This window comes from Delphinapterus leucas, chromosome 9 (genome assembly GCF_059928025.1).
Source record: "Delphinapterus leucas isolate spDelLeu-1000000601 "Yukka" chromosome 9, BTC_Dleu_Yukka2, whole genome shotgun sequence".
NCBI lineage: Eukaryota > Metazoa > Chordata > Mammalia > Artiodactyla > Monodontidae > Delphinapterus > Delphinapterus leucas.
Genome location: NC_143137.1, coordinates 109,977,652 through 109,998,660, shown reverse-complemented (window position 1 = coordinate 109,998,660; position 21,009 = coordinate 109,977,652). Strand labels below are relative to the sequence as shown.

At 42.2% G+C, this 21,009-nt stretch overlaps 1 long non-coding RNA gene across 1 annotated transcript in view; it reads right to left on the bottom strand.

Moving 5' to 3' along the window:
• LOC149748479 (uncharacterized) overlaps nucleotides 1–15,627 on the bottom strand; it is a 75,381-nt gene extending 59,754 nt beyond the window's left edge. Inside the window, exons 1-2 of the long non-coding RNA XR_016394447.1 lie at nucleotides 15,545–15,627; nucleotides 8,910–9,000 (exon numbers count right to left, since the gene is read on the bottom strand). This is a non-coding gene — a long non-coding RNA (uncharacterized LOC149748479). The remainder of the gene's footprint in view (nucleotides 1–8,909; nucleotides 9,001–15,544) is intronic.
• Between the last annotated feature and the right edge of the window lie 5,382 nt (nucleotides 15,628–21,009).

The following is a 21,009-nucleotide window of genomic DNA, read 5'->3' as shown; positions in this document are numbered from 1 at the left end:
TGCAGCTTCCTCTCTCCTTTCCTTTTTAGGACAAACGTAGAGCCACTTGATGAAGGTGGTGGGTCCCTGAATAACTGAGCAGAAAACTGACCCTCAGACCACCAAAGTCCATACTACACTCCTGAGTGAGTGAGAAATGAACCGTCCATGTGTTGCTCCACTGAGGTTTAAGGTTTATTATTTAGTGTTTAACTAACGCATTTTTTCTTTAAACCTCAGTTGCCTTCTCTGTAAAATAACGTATTTGAAAAGGATCAACTGTAAGTTTTTTCCATTGCTTACGTTTTTATCTTAGTTTTTAATTCTCAGAAACACTGCGCGCATTTTAAGTTAGTAAGTCTACTTTTTTTCCCACAAAGACGGGTTCTTCAAGTTATGGAGAAGTCATAGCAGACTGTTGCTTCAGTTTAAGATACACATTCACATATGAGATGAGAAGGGTGAGGACCCAGAGAAACGCCTTTGACAGAGGGGAGTGAGAGCATACTGAAGAATGTTTAGTAATAAAGAATTCAGATGGGAGAAACGGATGGGTTACATCTAACAGATTTGCTCAAAGGAATTCTGGAAAGGCAAATATGTGAAAATGTATAGCAAAGACATGAAATGCCTTTTGGTCCCTAAATGGATTTCATTTCAAAGACGTGCATATTGCAAATACATGTACCATAACACTTCTCTGTCCACTTCTAGAATTTTCTAAAGCCTGACAGAACATCTGCAGAGAGGGGATGTCATTCCAAGATAATCGACTGCAAGTTACTAAATTAAGATAAAAATGTCCTTAACCTTGAACAGTTTTTAAAGAGATTTTAGAAGAAAGGAGCCCTCCAGGGCGTTGTATAACTATATAATTGTACCCTTTCTAAAAGGCTATTTACAGATACATAATGTTTCCCCTCCATTCTTTAAAGTAAAATATAGGATAAAAAAATAGTTTAGGGATAATATTTGTTTGGGACAGCAGGCACTGCTAATCAGTACCACTCTCCCCTTATTCCTTACTATCAGAGCCCTGGTTTAGGAGACCCCATTATCCTTAAGGCTAAGGTGGCCAGTTTAAAATCTGAGCTGATGAGATCTAAGTGCAAGTCTGCTGACCATCTGTGGTAAAAAATTTGCTCTCTGATTTACACACTGCCTTTTTTTTCTTACTTAATTTCTTTTTTTTTTTTTCCTTTTCTTTCTTCCTGCCCAAATTGCTGGAACACTATTGGAGATTCTGGGGTCACTTTGAAGCTATGTGGACGTGCTAGAGATGTGGAAGCTGGAAGAGCTAAGCAACCCAGTCCCCTGGTGATGCCCTTCAGCTGCTGGACTAACGCTAGAGGGACTAACTCCAAACTTCCTGCTACCCGTGGAAAGTAAGGTAAATCACTCATTCACTTTCTGTTACCTACTAGCTGATCCAGAACTCTAACCTAAGGGTTCTAGAACCCTTCTCAGTATCCCATAGTCATATTCATGTTCCGGACTCCTGATCATCAGACTTGCTTATAGCAGATGTATGGGGAGGGTGGGCTCTTCTGGAAGCCCTGATACTTCCTCCCCTACCCCCACCACACACAAATAATGATCTTTATGTCCACTCATCCTTCTATCTACACTCAGAGGCCAGGGCCCCCAGGAAGGCTTCACTGACAACCCTTTACTCCTCTCTACATGCAGAAAGGGTAGAGGTGTGGGCTCTGGAATCAGACTTCCTAGACTTGAATTCTTAATCTGTTACTTACCAGTTTAGGACATGGGCAAAGTAGTTACCTTCTCTGGACACCACTGTAAAAGAGGAACACTATGTAGCACCTATGTACCTTACTGAAAGGATTAAATGAGCAAATGCAGGTAAAGTTCTTATACTTTTTTCTTGGGTCAATCAATTCAAGCTGCTATTGTTACCTTTGGCTAATTTAGGGCAGAGTCCCTTTGCCCTCCTTTGGTTCTCTGGGCCCGTCTCATTCACAACACACACAATCGCATACTGCAGAGTTTTGAAAGGTGGTTCTCAAAATGTGGTCCCTGGGCCAGCAATATCAGCCACACCTGGGAACTGGTTAGAACTCTGGCACTGGAGCCCAGCAATCTGTGTTTCAACAATATTCTCAGGCAAATCTGATGCACACTAAAGGTTGACGACAACTGAGAACATCTGTCTCAGACTCTCCTGGAGGCATTCACCAAAAATAGAGTTACAGGACCTTACACCTGACCAGCTGGAGAAGGGGTCTAGTAATTGCCCTGGTTATCATGCTTGTCATGATTTTTCAGCACATAAATGTTTGAGAATCACTGACATTTTGAATGTGTGTTTCACTTGTCTGTTTTTCCAGTGGACTTTACTTCCTTGCAGGGAAGGTTTGTGAAGATTTGTTGTTGTTGTTTGCATTATTAGTTTTATTATGCTAATTCTAGAATCTCTGGTGCATAGTGCAATCTCAGGCAGGAAGTAGTGGCTCATTAAAACAGGTATCCCAAACGTCTTAGTAGAACTTCAAGATTAATTCCTTCAGGAAGAGGTAAAATTGTCATTATATGCAGATGATATGATACTATATATAGAAAACCCTAAAGACTCTACATGAAAACTACTACAACTGATAAACGAATTCAGCAAGGTAGCAGAATACAAGATTAACATACAGAAATTGGTTGCATTTCTTTATACCAACAATGAAATATCGGAAAGGGAATGTAAAAAAACAATGCCTTTTGAAATCACAACCCCAAAAATAAAATGCTTAGGAATAAACCTCACCAAGAAGGCAAAAGACTTATATGCTGAGAACTGTAAAACATTAATAAAAGAAAGTGAAGATGATTCAAAGAAATGGAAAGACATCTCATGTTCTTGGGTTGGAGGAATTAATATTGTTAAAATGCTCATACTACCCAAAGCAATCTACAGATTTAATGCGATCCCTATCAAATTACCCATGACATTTTTCAAACAATTAGAACAAATAATCCTAAAATTCATACAGAACCATAAAAGACCCAGAATTGCCAAAGCAATCCTGAAGAAAAAGAACAACGTTGGAGGCATAGCCACCCCAGCCTCAGACAGTACTCCAAAGTCACAGTAATCAAAACAGCGTGGTATTGGCACAAAAACAGACATATGGATCAATGGAACAGAATACAGAGCCCAGAAATAAACCCACACACCTCAGTTAATCTTTGACAATTAATCTTTGGCAAAGGAGGCAATAATATATAATGGGAAAGAGACAGTCTCTTCCGCAAGTGGTGTTGGTAAAGTTGGACAGCCTTATATAAACCAGTGAAGTTAGAACACATCCTTTCACCATACACGAAAATAAACTCAAAATGTCTTAAAGACTTAAACATAAGACATGACACCATAAAACTTCTAGAAGAGAACACAGGCAAAATATTCTCTGACATAAATCATACCAATGTTTTCTTAGGTCAGTCTCCCAAGACAATAGAAATAAAAATGAAAATAAACAAAGGCGACCGAATCAAACTTACAAGCTTTTACACAGCAAAGGAAACCATAAACAAAATGAAAAGACAACCTACAGAATGGGAGAAAATATTTGCAAATGATGCAACCAGCAAGGGCTTAATTTCCAAAATATACAAACAGCTCATACAACTTGATGACAATAAAAGCAAACAACCCAATCAAAAAAATAGGCAGAAGACTTAAAGAGACATTTCTCCAAAGAAGAAATACACATGGCCAATAGGCACATGAAAAGATGCTCAACACTGCCAATTATTAAAGAAATGCAAATCAAAACTACCATGAGGTACCACCTCACACCAGTCAGAATGGCCATCATTAAAAAGTCTACAAATAACATATGCTGGAGAGGGTGTGGAGAAAAGGGAACCCTCCTACAACACTGTTGGTGGGAATGTACGTTGGTGCAGCCACTGTGGAAAACAGTATGGAGGTTCCTCAGAAAACTAAAAATAGACCTACCATATGATCCAGCAATCCCACTCCTGGGCGTATATCCAGACCAAACTATAATTCAAAAAGACACATTCACCCTGATCTTCACAGCAGCAATATTCACAATAGCCAAGACATGGAAACAACCTAAATGTCCATCAACAGATGAATGGATAAAGATGATGTGGTACATATATACAATGAAATACTACTCAGCCATAAAAAAAAGAATGAAATAATGCCATTTGCAGCAGCAACATGGATACAACTAGAGATTATCATACTAAGCAAAGTAAGTCAGAAAGAGAAAGACAAATACCATGATACCACTTATATGTGGAATCTAAAATATGACACAAGTGAACCTATCTATGAAACAGAAACAGAATCAGAGACATAGAGAATAGACTGGTGGCTGCCAAGGGGGAAGCAGGTGGGAGAGGGATGAACTGGGAGTTTGGGATTAGCAGATGCAAACTGGTATATATAGATTGGCTAAACAACAAGGTCCTACTATATAGCACAGGGAACTATATTCAATATCCTGTGATAAACCATAATGGAAAAGAATATGAAAAAGAATGTATATACCTATGTATAACAGAGTCACTGTGCTGTACAGCAGTAATTAACACAACGCTGTAAACCAAGTATACGTCAATAAAAAATAAGTTAATTAAATTTTAAAAAAGATTAATTCCTTCAGAAGAACAAGTACTACACATTCACAAAAAAAGCACCCTTTGAAAGTTTAAATTTTTGAATTTCTTTGCCACTTCCTTAGTTTTGATCATCTTGGACAATATATTTTTAATATTGACTTTTAAAAAGAATTGTGTTTCAGTGTTTGCTATCCTTAGAGAGACAGAAACAGATAAGTACAACTAAATACTTACTTTTGAAAAGTCTCAAAAGTATAAGGGAAATGAAAGTAATTATATCTTCAAATGATTTTGGGGTATGTTTCTAATTTCATACCTCTGATGCGATTCAAGATTAAAACTGTATTAAGACATTTGAGACATGCTGCATTGGTATTAAATGAATTTAATTTTGTGAAAAGTGGTAGAAATATTTTCTTCAGCAAACATACCTGCAGATATAAAATCACAACCATAAATCTACAAAAAAGCAAGCTATTGAATGAAATCTGATTGGTTATTTCCCTGCAGTATGGATCTGCTAATAATTTACTACTTGCTAACAGAAGCCAAAATTTAAATATACATATATATATGTGTGTGTATATTTATATATATTTATATACATATGTGTGTATATTTATATATATTTATATACAAATGTATGTACATATATATATATCTTCAATTTTAAATCATTCATATATATGAACAAATATACATACACATATATAACAATTGTTCATATATATATATATATATATATATATATATATATAAGCAATTTAAATTAAAGAAAGTACATCTGGTGGCCTATTTTTTCCCCCCGATTTCTAAAGAACACCATATTCTATTCTAGGCAGTGGAATGTCAATCCACCTTAAGGGTTGTTCAATGAGCATATCTGAGAAACCACTGGTTTAGCCAATGATGCACTTATTGAGGAAGGCCCTAGTGCCACTGTCAAGAGCTTATCCACAGGAGAGGTAAGAAGGTACTTGTTTGGTTTGTGAAAAGGAGTAGTGAGGAATGGCAGGTAGCTGCAGTCTGGTGACACGTGATGTCCATATATATGTAGAACCAACATGCCCATAATTGCACCCATTTTCCATACCCAAATCCAAAGCCTTTATATCATTAATCCCAGGCAAAAATGGTAAGATTCATGTGTGTTACTATCCCACGGCTTCAAGATGCCTATAAACTAATATGAGTATGTCTTAGTTTTATCAGTGGAGGACAAACCAGGCTTCTATCACCAAGCCCCATTCCATAACAGGCAAACCAGTCCAAGACTTCTCTGAGTGCTGCAGGAGAGTCTATGGAAGGGGCACTCACTCCACTGTGATGCCTAAAATGCCTTTGCACAGAGCAAACATTCAATACATGCTGAGTGAATGAATGAGTGAACTGGTGTCATAAAACAGGCTTATTTCAGGGAAATTCCATTCAACAGGCTGGCATTCCTTCCTACCCATCTTAATTGTTAAGCTTGCAATCAGACAAAAATTTAATTATAAAACGTTAGAGCTAAGGAAATTTTAGAAACTATCTACTCTCCAGAGGTATACAACTTTAATTTAGTGGTAAAAATCACTAGGAGTGATTTAGTTGTCTATCAGACCTGAGTCCAAATTCCACATCTACCATATTTTCATGAGCAAATAACTACTTCTGAGGCTCTGTTCCATGTATGCATTATGGGATATCATAATAATACATACATTAATTGTATGACTATCAGGGGACGAAATGACACAATCCATTTGCCATGGTCGGCTAAGTAATTTGCACCAAGTAAGCACTCAAGACATTAGCCAATATTAATAGCGGAGAGATGAAAAAAAACTCTGGGACTGATGCCTACCCTAGTGGCGCCAGTGGTCATAATGACTTTCTTCCATTCAGCCTGCTCTGTTCTCACTAAGACTAAGGAAGAGAAGATGAACAAATTAGGAATAACAATTTGAAAATGGTTTTATACTCCCTGAATGAATGGAATTATAATAAAATGATTCATGAGTTCTGCAGAAATATGATAAGACTTTAGATCTTTATGTAAGTTCTCTACAAAACCAATTTATGGCCCTAAGATGTACCTTCCCACCCAGCCCCATCCTTACCAGGATCAGATATCATTGTAAATGGAAAAGTCAACAACACATAATCAACAAGCTAAGTTACAAGCCAGTGAAGTCTCGGAGCTTTGATAGAGAAAATTCAGATTTATCATTATATGTAAAAATAAGATGATATGAAGAACTCAATCTAAAAAATATTACCTGGAGATCTATAATCTCTATAATAGTGCTATAAAAAGTAAACAGCTAGAAATCTATTTAGATGGTTTTCCTTATAAGAAAGCACTTTCTGTATAACTTTTAATGTACTATTGACGAGAACAATTCAACAAAATTCAAATAAATATCTGCAGCTGTCCTACGAGAAGAAAAGAACAGAGTTAGATGCGACAGGGGATAACTGGACTTCAGGATGAGTAAGACCCTATACTTGGCCTCAATAAACATGAAATACAGTGGATGAGTCATGTACAGAATGTCAGAATTCTAAAACGCCAAGCTAAGTACCAAAAGGAACATGTGGGGACTCTTAAGAAGGAAGTAAAATATTGGTTAGTTGATTACGAAAAGGCAGAAGGGAGTAGGTTCCCTTTGGCTGCTCTTTGAAGAGATCACTTCCTTTCCCCCCTAGTCCTGAGGCTAGGATGGCATGGGCAATAGAGGAATGTGGCGATTGAGAATCATTTCTACTCTCACCAGAGTGGCTGGAAGCAGATTTTCTTACCAGGATGTAGTAGTAGGCTAATATTTAAGGGTTCTTGAGGTCAGAGAGAAGGGTTTGAATACTCCGGCTCCATCTCTTGCTGTGGGTCAAGTTTCTTACCTTTCCAACACCTCAGTGTCTTTATCCGAAAATTGGGGATGATGATAATGTCTCCCACCTGAGTGTGAGAACTACATGATATAGTGCATACGCAGGGCTAAATTTGGTGCCTGGCACACAGAAAGTGCTCAGTACGGCAGGCGAGTGTAGTGACAATAAAGGCAAAGGACGGGGGTAGTGCTGGTGTTGCTTCTGCCCCCAGAACAGGCTCTGACTGGGAGAGAGTTAAAGCACCTTTGGGTTCATGGGGGTTTATATATAAGCAACGGTTGATCAATGTGAGCTGGTTGTCCAAACGATTATGTGCAATCTAAGAACAAAATGGGCCTCAGATTTGCTCAGCTACTTAATAATATTAGCAGCGGTAGTAGTCAAAGAAGCTAAATTTTATTAAGTGTTTATATGCCAAACAACGTGCTGAACGCTTTAAAAGGATTTACTCACTTATTACAACGAGGCTATATGCTAGGTCCTGATAATGTTATTCGTCTCTTTCAGATGTTGACTGAGCCTCAGAGGGGTTACAAAAGCACCTAAGATCCCGTTGTCAGTACATGACAGAAACGAGTTCAAATCCAGCCTGTCTGACTTGTTCTTAATCACTAAGGTATGAAATTGAGCATGTTGCCCTTTGCCTGATTCTCCTTCTAAGGCCTGAATATTTCACTTAGCTCTCTGAGTGCAGAAGACAGAAAATTCTCTCTCCTTGACTGAACTTGGCATCAATATCCAACTCCCCTTCTCAAAATGGGTTGCTTCAACGAGCAGCAATGAATGCCGGGTCGTGGACCAGTCACCTTGATGACTAAGAGTCAGACACTAGGGAAAGAAAATGCTCTGTGACAAACCTACCCTTGTACAGAAACAAGACAGAAATGGGGGGACAGGGCAGAAGATAATGGAATAAGGCATAGGAAAAATAGCACCTGGTATCGTGATAGTAATAATAATAATAGTAGTAGTAGTAGTAATAGTAATAATAATAGACTTTACTATGCTCTAGGCATTGTATTAAGTGCTTGGTGTAAGTGACTTCATTTTAACATTGAAAACAAGTCTATGAGGATGAAATATTATTAACATCATTTTATAGGCAGGAGTATTGAGGTTCAGGTAATCAGGTAAATTGCCCAAGCTCATATGGTTAGCAAGTGGAAAGCAGAGATTTGAACCAGCACCTACACTCCTAACCATTATGCTATAACCATTACGCTGAAGACATAAGAATTCCAATGGTCTTTCCCCATAACCCACTCCTGCACTACAGACTTAAATAGTCCAAGATCAAGAGAGAGCAAGCTTGGAGTTGCCACTCTTCAGTGAGTTTCAATCATTTCAAAACAGTGTATTTGCTAACAAGATGCAGTTCCTGTGATAATCTTCTCAACCAGGTATCAAGAAACAGGAAGCAAAGATTCAAGTAACAGTATGCTCCTACTTACGAGGAAGGTGGGACAGCATAGTTGACACTGGGCTTAACTGTTCTGGAAAACGTGGTCCCAGTAGGCATACACGCTGGTACATTTTCCCCACCTACCAAATATAAAAGCAGTATTTCATTTCCATGTTGCTCTTCAAAGTTCCACCTCATTCGTGCCTGTCATTCATTCTCTGGCCTCTTCCTGTCTCCATTTCTGTACAGAAAGGTGCTGAGTCTCTGCTCTCGGATACGAAAAGGGTGTGTTAGGAGAGGGAGCCATGGTACCTCAATGTTTTTTTTTTTCATCTTAATTCTATTACGCCAACTCCACTGAACTTAATTAGAGTGAATACAGAATTACACAATTACCCTCTGTTCTATTCTTCAGATGTTGTATTTTGATAAAATTTACTACATGCTGCTCTCCCCTTGAACACCAGATGAACACTAGAAATGGATGTGTGTTGACATAAAATCTGTTATAATTACAATTAAAGTATAGCTTACATAGTGTTAACATAAAATTACAGATGTGTAGAGACAACGTGGTCATGCATTTTTTAGTATAAGTACATGCTTAGACCAATATCTGTTAGCGGAATGAAGATGGAAGAGAATTTTGGTTAAGCCACAAAGGCTGTTTAAGGACTTGCAGATGGCTAAGGGGAACTCAAAGACCAGTAAGATAATATTTCCCCTGCCATGTTTTCAATTGCAAAGTGAAGGGAAGATGTGAAAGTAAGTACCCCTATGGAAATTACAAGACAAGTACATTTTTTTCCTTGAATACCTGGGTAAATGCTTAAATTCTAATGTATATCAGTGATGCAAATTTTCAACTGAGTTTGATAAATCATAAAATAATAATTATACATATATGTATATAAAACTGCATGGAACTAGACAGTTCAGAATTACTTCTAATTAAAGAGGTACCCTATGACAACTAACTTAAACCTTACAAAATATGGTTCCAAGTACCCTATCAGAGTGAAAAGTAGGAGACTGAAAGGTTTATTGTAAATGTTTGTAGTCACGGTGTCTTAACTAAAACTACTGTGTCACAAATACTATTAAAATAATTGTGACATTTTATTCACTTTTACTGCAAACAACAAAACAAACTATAGGTATTTTTTCATTTCAGGTAATTATTTTAGCTAACAGTTATTAAATGTTTTGAGAAAGCAGAGTGCTAACTGCATGACTTCATTTTATCTTTAAAATAGCGCTTCCATGTCATTATTCTTAATATCTCCATTGTATTAAAGTGTATCTCTAGTTTAGACCTTTCTTCAGAACTGCAGACTTGTGTATCCAACTGTGTACTCAGCATCTCTGCTTGGACGTCACGAAAACATCTCAAATCTTACACCTCCAAAACTGGTCTTTAATCCCCCAAACATGCTCTACCCCAAACTTTTTCCATCTTCGGTGACAGTAACCACACCTTTCCAGTTCCCCAGGCCCTAAATCTCGAATTCACCCTTGACCCCCTCTTCCTTTCCATTCTTTCATTCAATCTACCACGAAATGCTGTCACAACCTTCCCAATGTGCCACTTCTGAGAATTACCAGCCGCTAGCAGCCTGGTGCAGGCCACCAACATAGACCTCGAGGATCCTGTAGTCACCTCCCAAGATTCTCCCTGACTCCACTCTCTCCCCACATCCTCAAGACCACAGATAGAGTTATGCTTTTCAAACAAGAGACAGTTCATGCCACACCTCGGCTAAAATCCTGCCCCTGGCTGCCTACATTTACAGTAAAAGACACAATGCATGTGATGGCCTCCCAGGACTTACCCAATCCATCCCATCACATATCTGACCTACAGCCCTCCTGCTGTCTCTTCCTCCCCACTGACTAAGTCAGCCAGGGTGGCCTCCTTGATATTCCTCCAAGCTGCCCGGCATATTTCTGCCTTAGAGTTTGGGGACTGGTTATTCTTGCTCCCAGGGAGTGGTCTCCCCCTCATACATTCTGACAACTCCCTCACTTCAAGTCTTTGCTCAAATGTCAACTTATAAAATCCACCCTGACTACCCTATTTAAAATCAGAACCTACCTGTACACTCCTCCAGCACTCCCAACCCAAGCCTTTTCAGTGAGCTTCACATCCTTTTCCTTATCCCGTAGCGCCCATCAACTTGTGACAAAGCACAGAATTTATTTATAACATCCGTTTCCACACGAGAGTGTAAGGAGGGAGAAAGCATGCAAGAAGGAGCACGCAGGCAAAGGTTCTTGTCTAATTTATTCATTGATACGTCCAAGCATAGAGAACAGGAAGATGCTTGATAAATAGTCCTGAAAAAGATACAGATGAGGAAACTAGTAGTAAAGCTCAGAAAGTTTAAGTAACTTCCTCAAGGTTCTAGAGCTAGAAGAGGGTCACAGTAGAATTCACACTTGGGGATGTCTAACTTCAAACCTCTTAGCCTCTCTGCTATCTTTTTTTTTTTTTTTCTTTGCGGTACGTGGGCCTCTCACTGTTGCAGCCTCTCCCGTAGCGGAGCACAGCCTCCAGACACGCAGGCTCAGCAGCCATGGCTCACAGGCCCAGCCGCTCCGTAGCATGTGGGATCTTCCCGGATCGGGTCATGAACCCGTGTCCTCTGCATCGGCAGGCGGACTCTCAACCACTGCGCCACCAGGGAAGCCCCTCTCTGCTATCTTAAGTCCATGCAATTCAGGATTTGTTTTAATCAGTGCCATGGAAATTCTCACTCCACTGAATAGGATCACTAAAGTGTTCTCTGTCTAGATTTATATATATATTTTCCACTTAAACAAAGGAAACAGAAGAGGGGAATTCATCATGGGTTATTGCGGTAATTTTACAGCAATTTTAGCAATAGTGACATTTAAGTAATAGTGATATTTAATGATAGCATAATAATAATAAAATAATAGCTCTTTAATGTATTGAAGACGAATCGCATGCTAAACTCGGTGCTAAAATATTTCCATGTGTATTTTGTGCAAAATCCTTATGAATATTCTATCAGATGAGCTTTATGTGTAACTCCACCAGGCATACTTCTCTTATTCCGCTTTCAAAGATAAGGAAATTGATGAGAAGTGTGGTAACCGTTTGATCAAGATGAGACTGGTAATAAGTTGTGAGTATGAATTTAAATTCAGGTCTAACTCCAGATTTTGATTCTCAATCCATACATGAAAATTCTGATAATTCCTTTGATAAGAGTATGTTTTCTCCTGGAAAACATCCCCCATTATGTCTGCCTGTGCTCATACCTTCAGAACACAGTCAAGTTTAAAACATGATAAAAATGTTTAAACAGTGTGCTTTAATAAATGGAAATATCTTCATCTAAACAATAACACAAAAAGGCAGGCTGAGCCTGGTTTTTTTGCTATCTTCCATCCAGAACAAGAGAAGGAATCAACAGCTGCAGAGTAAAGAAAGCATGAAACCCAGAGATGGAGGATTCTGTAAATGACCAATTACAAGACTATTAAGCCGCACTTTCATAGCAAGAGGCAAAAGATTCCATTAAACTGAAAATTCTTCTATCCCTCACTCCAAGGCCCACACAAACATTAATGTTGCATTTATTAGGATGTATTTCCTGTGCTCTATCAACTTGACTTTCAGCAACTGTATTAATACAGTCCTTTCGCTTTGCACATATATCTGAATGATGGATTCCATTACTGGAGTTTTGTAGAAAGAGTGGAGTGAATGAAGTAAAGTTTGGGAAGAGCCGTCATAATCCATAATGATGGGCACTGAATCAGGACAAGAAGAAACCTCTCTTCTCATTTATTTGAATGAAAATTCTACTATATATTTATTGCCTCTGTACAGGGCCATCTGTTGAATAATGGAAAACAAGCATCTTTCATTTGGAGGTAGGATTTGTGTGCTCAAGTTTCTATGGGCCTGCAGAATTAATCTTGTTTTAGCAATGAAATAAAATGTAATTTCTTACTGTAAGTAGATGTGGTTAAGCAACTGACAACTTTGATGTCTTTAAATCACTGCAGTTTCAGGGTAGGCAAATCTATAATTATTTCAAGCACTTCTTTATTGGTGCAACAATTGAGCAGTGTACATAGTGGTCAACAACCTGGGCATTGTCAGACGACTCTAAGTTTGAATCTAGACTTTGCCACTCACCAGCTATGTGACTTTCAGCTATGAGAATCACTTTCTTCAGCTTTACAGTGTGGATTATTATATGCCCTTTGCAGAACTACTGTAAGAACTAAATGCATATGGGCACAGTGGCTCATAGTAAGGGCTCAAATTAGTACTGTGGTCACTACTAGTAGTATTGAAAAGAAATTAGAACTTCTAGTCTCACAAAGTGGGATATGTGTCCCTTTATCATTGTAATTTCATATCATTTTACTTTTGACCTTATAATTTAATAGCTTGATCCAAGAAACATTTAGCAGTAAATATAATTGAAAGAAGATTACTTGTCAAACATGAAATACTGTAGTATCAAGTGTGCTGGCACAATACTCTTCTCAGATAATTAACCTGTAAAAATATGTTATTGTTTTCTTTTTAATTAAGCACATTGAACATATATATTTACTGTGCCAATTGGCAAAAGGTCCATTAATTAATCTAACTATATGTTGCATAAACGTCTTCTAAACATAATCGTATATGTATTTTATTTGTTGGGAAAATGTGTTTGAGATTGTTCTTTTCTGTCTATTTAAAGTAAAAGAGGGTGAGAAGTAGAGTTAGGCTTAATGTACTTTGTACTCCATTATGCCATGAGAATGCTTCTGTGCCCTGGAGACAACAACAAAAGATTTGCTTTAATGACAAGAATCAAGTATGTTCTAAAGCTTCCAGGTAGGAGGCGTACAGGTTGCAGTTTATATCAGAAGTATTTGCTCTTTCTCTCAACTGCGTCTAGATGGGAAAGATGTGGTCACAAATGCTTCAAGGTGATATAGTAAATGTTGGAAAGAGGGGGGTAAGAGGCAGAGTTTTGAATATCTCAAACCTGAGCTAGAAGGATTTTATTTAAAGAAAATAGCGGGTATTATTTTTCACTTAAGGAATGCCAGTCAGCAAACCTGACATTAATGTAGGAAATTAGCTCTTTTAGCTATGAAGCTTTCAAATGCACATGGCTGAAAACAAATTCAAAATAGTCAAAGGAAATTTAAAAACAAAAACCAAACAACAACAACAACCTCAACAAACAAGTACTAGAAATTCAGGGATGCAGCCATATTCAGATACAGTTGGATCTGGAAGTTCCAGAGTAGCAGCAGGGTTCCAGCTCTCTCTCCATCGCTCAGCCCTGCTTACCTCTGCAAGACTTTATTTTACAGAAAGTCTCTTCTTGTGCTGGATGGTCACTGGGAGTCCCAGAGTCATATCTCCCCAGCTTAGAAATTCCAGAGAGAAAAGACAATTCTTCCATTTTTCTCTGAGAGAAAAGTCCTGGGGAGGAGTCTGATAGACTTAGTCGAGGTCAGGTGCCTACCCATGAGCCAATCACCTGCTTTACTGGAGTTCAGTCCCTGGGCAACTCATCCCCGGGGCCAGTGAGGAGGCAGGATGGCATTATCTGGCAGTTCTCCAAGAAAAGCTTGCTGTTTTTGTAAGATGAAAGGGGAGAGGACATGGATAATGAAACCTGTATCTGCTTCTGTAAAATCCACAGAATCTTACTCCCTGCCCTGTGTCGATGACCATGCAGTAAGCTGACACAGGAGGTCATTTTTCCCACAACAGTCTTTATATATATGACTAAGGAACACACTGGTAAAAGAATATGGGAGAAAGTCTCAGTATGACAAGTCAGCTAGACTGATATTAACTAAAAAAGCTGTGTGAAAATATCCTTAAAAAGTTGCCCCCAACTCACTCAAACTCCAAAGTTGGAGCTGGAAATACAATGTCATGGAGTTTGGATAAGAACAGGTTTTCTCCAAGCTGAACTATGACACAGAGATTAGAGACTTCTAGAAACTATACTTTTTCAAAGAAAAAACATCACATGAGAAAAATGAGGCCTAGAAAAATTAAATGACTTAAGCTAATTAATGGCAGGACTGAGACTAGAGTATACTTTGTGTAATTGACTATGGTCTTTTTTTTTTTGTTATCACTTCAGAACGAGACAAACTTAAAGAAAGGAAACACAACCAAAACTCAGTGGTTGGAAAAGAGATGGATGTGAACGCCCACTTGTTTCTTACGTATAAAGTTACCCCTCGCAGTGTTTTGGAGGAGAAAACGCTGGCTCTTCCCAACGTTGTTTACATACACAAAGATTCCAAAGACAAGACAAGTGCTTTGCAAACAAAGTAACTAGAACCAGCTCAGGCTTCCCCGCGCCGGGTCCTACGTTCCACGGTCAGAACCACCAACTGTATCCCCCCGGGTAACAAGGTGATTCAGAAAACCTGGCGCCTTCAGAGAAGGGAGAAAACTTAGCCGGGAAGAGAGTCAGGAGGAAACTTGCTCAGCTTCTTGCTGGGGTCTGAAACGATCCCAGTAGAGTCCTTAAACCCCTCAGGTTTCCACAATCAAGCACCCTCGCCTCCAACCTGGGCCACCCCAGATCTGACTATCAGACGACAGAAGTCTGCGGACGCACGGAGAGCTGACCACCCCACGAGAGGGACCTACGCGCGGCCGCGCCCACTCACCCGCCGCTCCCCGGGAGACGGGAGACCAGCCCGGGGTCAAGTCCTGGGCGTGGCCGACTCGCCCCTCTCCGGGCCCGGCTCCAGCTCACCTCGGCGCGGCCCACCTGGGCGCCGCCATCTTGACCACAAAGGGGGCCTCGCGCCGGAGGCCCCTGAGCGGGCGCCCGGAGCGGAGCCGGAGCGCCGGGGAGCCTCAGGTCGGCGCCCTACGTCCCCAGCGCGCTCGCGCCCCGTCCACGCGCGACGAGAGTCCCGCACGCAGCGCCCGACCCAGGCTTCCGCGGAACCGGCGCCCCGCGCAGCCCGCACCGCGGCTCAGGCGGCGCCGAGGGCGGCCCGGGCGGAAGAGCGGGCGCGGGGCACGCGCTCGGTAACCTGGCAACGCGGAGCAACCCGGCGTCTCCGGCGAACCCCAGCCCTCCACCGCGAGGAAGCACGGACCCCCGCACCCGCCGCCCAGCCCGCGCTCCCCCTCGGTCGCTCCGCCCGCCGCTGCCCGCTGGCTATGGTCTTTTAAGTCCATGATACAACGTCTATATGTAACAAATCTGTTAAACCCTAAATGTTTACGATATTCAAGTAATCCATTATCTGAATTATTCTTGAAGATAAAACATCCAAAGACTTCTTAATTGTATGGGTATACATACATAAAATACACGTGGAGGTAACTTCAAATATAGACTGTGCCTGTCTCTATTCCTTCCCTCTCCGCTCTTTTAAAAAATGCCGCTTTAAAAATTGCCCACTCACCATCTGTTAGGCAAATTTGCTGAAACACAGTAAATGTGAAGACAGAAATTGTTATAGAGACTATTCCAAATGGCACTGACACCTGTATTTATGAAATTTTTAAAAGAGTAAGTTAGAGTTGTTTTTTTTAAAAAAAAAAATCCCACTATAGTAACACCACATCATCCTAGGTGCCCAGTTCTATCCAATTACATAAGATGGAGAAAGAGAGAGAGAGAGAGAGAAACAGAGAGAGAGAGAGAGGAGAAAGAAGAAAGGAAGAAAACCAAGTACTTATGTATAAAATGTTGCTCCCAAAGTTTGAGATTATACTCAAGCATCAGTGAACAGAAGGAAAACACTTACAAATTTACAAATGTATTTCATTTATGGTACGAGGGACACAGGTTTAGATTTGCAACACGCTCCCACAAGGGTCAAATTGACCACTTTTTTCTATCTAGTTGCTCTTGAGAGAACAAAACAATTGAAACAGATGCCATTCAATTCCAAGTCTATAGCTTAGACCATGTCACTGCACATGAAATATTGTTCATTCAGAGTCAGCACATAGCAAGAGTAATTTATACTCTCAGAGTGTTTGCTCTCAAGTCAATAGCAGAGAAGCCTTGAATAAAAACGTTCCCATTACTTTCCATTGTAATATATCTTACTTATAGCCCATGAAACAGTAGTCAGAGGAGATTTATTCTTTGGACACCATATTATATAATCTCTCCACTTTAAGCCATCCCCCACTCGGCGATTATTTTTTAAATATGTTACTCGTAGTCAATATTAATTTACATTTAATCTTTCTTAGCATTAGGAGAGTATTATTTTGTACAGGCTCAGAAACAAATCTCCCGAAATTCCTCCCTGATGCTCCCTTCAGGCTGAAAATGCATTGCAGGGTGGCTGCAGTGACTTAATTCTAGTTGGCAGAGCCCTGGCCACACACTAATTTCATTAGCCTCAAACTCCTGGATTTGAAAGATCCACTGAATATGATTCCTGTCCTCTGACATGTCACTTACTAACCAATTCAGTGTGCATACAGAGGAGAGAAAGGACTTGCTCAGCTCTGGCCCACCGGCAGGCAGATGAGAATTCCCAGTCAGAGACACTGTTTACATCTGAGTGGTCATTCTTGCCTGGGTCCTCATTTTCAGGAAGGAACTTCATTCAATCCAGGCTTTGCTGGCTGCTGCAGCATTTGTTACATCCATTACTAACTCCTTGTTCCTTCCTGCCCCCCAGTGCTTAGCATCCCCCATTTCAGTCACTAAGTCTTCCTTCCCCCAGCCTAGAAGCTTACCTCACCATAAATTTTTATCTCAAATGATAGGTTTGGCACATTCCCCACAGCAACCCACAGGGACTGGGGAAAAGAAAACTCAAATCTCTGGAGAGCTAAGAATTCAACCATTTAGAGGAGTTTCTTTTATACAGGACAGTCTTCATTGAGCTGAACCCTGCAATCCCAGAGAAGATTCACCTACACGTTCTTTTCCTCTTTCCCTAAAGCGACTGTGTCTTTGAACAATGGGTCTGTGTTCCACTATTCTCTCTATTCATTTTGCAGGTTTACAGAGGCTGGGAAACTGGGGACTGGACTTACATGCCAGGAGCTTCTAAGATCACATGCAAAAATAAGTCTACTGGAAGAGATTGTTGGAATCTATCTCTGTATATTTGAACATGGGCAGTGGTTAACCAGGATGCTCACACCAAGCTTATATCCAGCTTGCAGCACAAGCTACAAGTTGGTGCATCCCTCCTACTACCAGCCTCTTCTCAATAAATGCATGTGAAAACTGGGGGCTCTTTTCCCTCAGCTGTTCAATCCAACATGAATAGCTGCAATTTGCAAATTAGAGGAAAATGACAGTGTTTTGTCTGAATGGTTTTGGTCCCAACGCACACTGCTAATGCTGGCATTCAGTTCCTTTCCTTCCCAGCCCAGGGAACGGGGAACTAAGCATAAGGCAAGCGTTCTCTTTTCTTGCAAGTGCCTCAGATCCACACACCAGAGAAGGAATCAGCTCCCCCTGGAATCTTTTTCAGCAAACAATCCTTCAGCCTAGTCTGCAAGCTCTCTCTTGACTTTAAGATTTCACTCTTTTTTCAACAGGCAGGCCCATCTGCAGTACTGCCCAAGCTCCAAGTAAAGGCACCAAAATAATTTTTAAAATGTCAAATAGCAAATGTGCCTTCAACCCCCAGAGCTCCAGTAAAAATACTGTGAGTTGCCCCTGTGGTTCTCAGGTGACCTCTGTCCTCATCCTCCCTGCAGCGCTGCCTCCTCAGGCTCTCTAGTTTAAGCTCAGAGGTAAAGGAAGTGCTTCTGGGTTTTGCTTACAACAACCCAGGCTCTTCCTGAAAGCATTACCTCAAAGTGAAGGCTGCCCAGAAGCACTTTTGGCCTTGCAAACATCTAGAGGTGGCATACTCAACAGGTGCTAGGGATGCTCAGAGGCTCAGAGGGGCCATACCAGGCTGCAGCTTTAGACGGGCACCCCTCCTTCTGGCACAAACACAAACTTCATACCCCTGGGTGCTGATGTAGTGACAGCTTGAATCTCACAAGGAGTCCCCTCCAGAAACCCAACATGCTTCAGGAAAGGCACTTGAGAGGGAGCCAACTTTTTAGCTACGGGGAGCATAAGGGTCAGCCAGAACATCTGGAGAAGGGACTAACTGAGCTTGGGTCCTACCAGGCAGGGAGAGAGCTGTGCATTAGGAAAGGATCACTTCAAGACAGAGATGAACAAAAAACTTGGAGATAGGGGTAGAGAAGGAAAAGAGAGGCAGAAATTGAAAGGGAGAACATAAAAACAGAGAGACAAAAAAAAAAAAAAGCAGGGAGAAAGAGACACAAGGTGAGAGACACCCAGGAAGAAAGACAGAGAAACAAGAGAACCCATAGTCACGCAGACCCTGAAACTCAATTTCTTCATCCAGAAGCCATCCATCTATACCCAGGGCGGCACAGGAGCCGTGGGGCGGAGGCTGTGGGAGCAGGCGGTGAGAGAGCACTGCAGCACCGCCCACCGCTCAGCGGGCCCGATCCGCCGTCCTCGCATCTTCCGCCGTTGCCCGCCTGCACCCGGAGCTAGAGGACCGCCCGGCCTTGCTCAGCACACCCTACTGCCTCCCTCCAGGCGCCTTCTTGTCTGGCTCTGAGAATCGTCCTCAAAACCCAGGACTGGGGTTGGGGGCTGCGTTAGGGAGGTCGTGGGAAAGGATGGACACCGGGTGGGTGCAGAAAAAGCGACTGTGTTTCGCAGTTAGCATGAGCTCACCTCCGGGCTCGGGCTCTGAGCTGGCAGGAGTAGAAAGCAGATCGCCCGGCTCCTGCCAGTGGCCGGTCGCAAAGGCAGTTTAGACGGTGCAAACAACTGCCCAGAGCAAATCACCTGGGGGCACGTCTGCGGGTGGCTTCTCCCCGCTTGAGGACAGTCCCCACGCCTTCCGCCCCATGCCCTCGCAGAGACAGGTTACAGGTCGGGAAATCCAACCCGAGCGAAATGGGCAATTCACGTCCAAATGTAGGTGAAGACCTAGCCTTCGGTTTAAGAACTGCCTCCCTAAGCTCTTCTCGAAATTTTCCAAGGGAGTTGCAGCTTGTCGGGCGGCTTGGGGCAGGGAAGCTGGGGAGTTGAGAAATGCCTAGTTTCTAGGCGTCTTCTCATCTTTCATATTCCTTACGCCTAAGTGGCTCTCACAGGAGCCCGGCACTTTTACAAGCTTGTTTTGGAACCATATTTCACTCTAATGCAAACCCATTTAAATCATCGTCTTGTTTTTCGGAGACTGTTTCTTGTCAATGGGGCCATAAATCCAGAATGTCAAGCCGGATGGAGTGGAGCGCGGACAGGGGAGAGATGGAAGGGAAATGAATCAAGCACGGAAAGTACCTCCTCGGGTGAGGTGGGAGGGATTCGGCAGGATCTCCAGGGTGGAAATGAGCGAAGGCTGACCAGACCCCGCACCCCTGGAGTCCAAGCCAGCCTTCAGGATAAAGAGCGCGGGGAGCTACGGCGCGCTCTGCTCCGGAGGGAGCGCCCCCCTACCTGGAAAAGCCTCAGGATGTTGGCTACCATGATGGAGACCGAACTCCCCGAAGCCCCAATCACTCCAACTACTTCCTCGGGCTTGACGAAAACCGGAGGCTCGCCGTTGGTGCAGCGCACTTCGGAGGTGTCCTTCTGGATGAGCGCCCGGACGAAAGTGAGCGACTGTTCGAGCGCATAAGTGTCCCTGGAACAAGTGTCCAGGATCCGCGCTCCCAGCGTCACGTTGGGCAGCAGGTTGGGATCGCTGTTGATCTGGTCCAGGGCGTAGAGCATCGCTTCCAGCCTGTGGATCCCGTTCTCCCTCTTGATGTCGCCGCAGGGCACTCCGCTGGGACCCTTCGTGTGCACCGGGAACAGCGCCCCGAGGGTGACGTCCCCCTCGATCCTAATGGAGTGCGGGGCGTACATCTCCTGGCCGCGCGCCGCCGCCGCCAGCGTGCACAGAAGCACCTCCAGCACGCAGCAGGGAAACTTCATCAAAGTCAGGGCGCGGAACAGCTTCCCCAGCTGGATCATGCTGCTCCCGCGGCTGCGGTGGTGGCGACGGCACTCGAGGGGACGGTGGCGGGCTCGCCGGAGTCCTGGCCCCTTGGGGTGAGCTCCTCCGGGGAAGCCCAGGGTCTCCTGCGGGCGAGGAGGGTAGGGGCGCCCGGG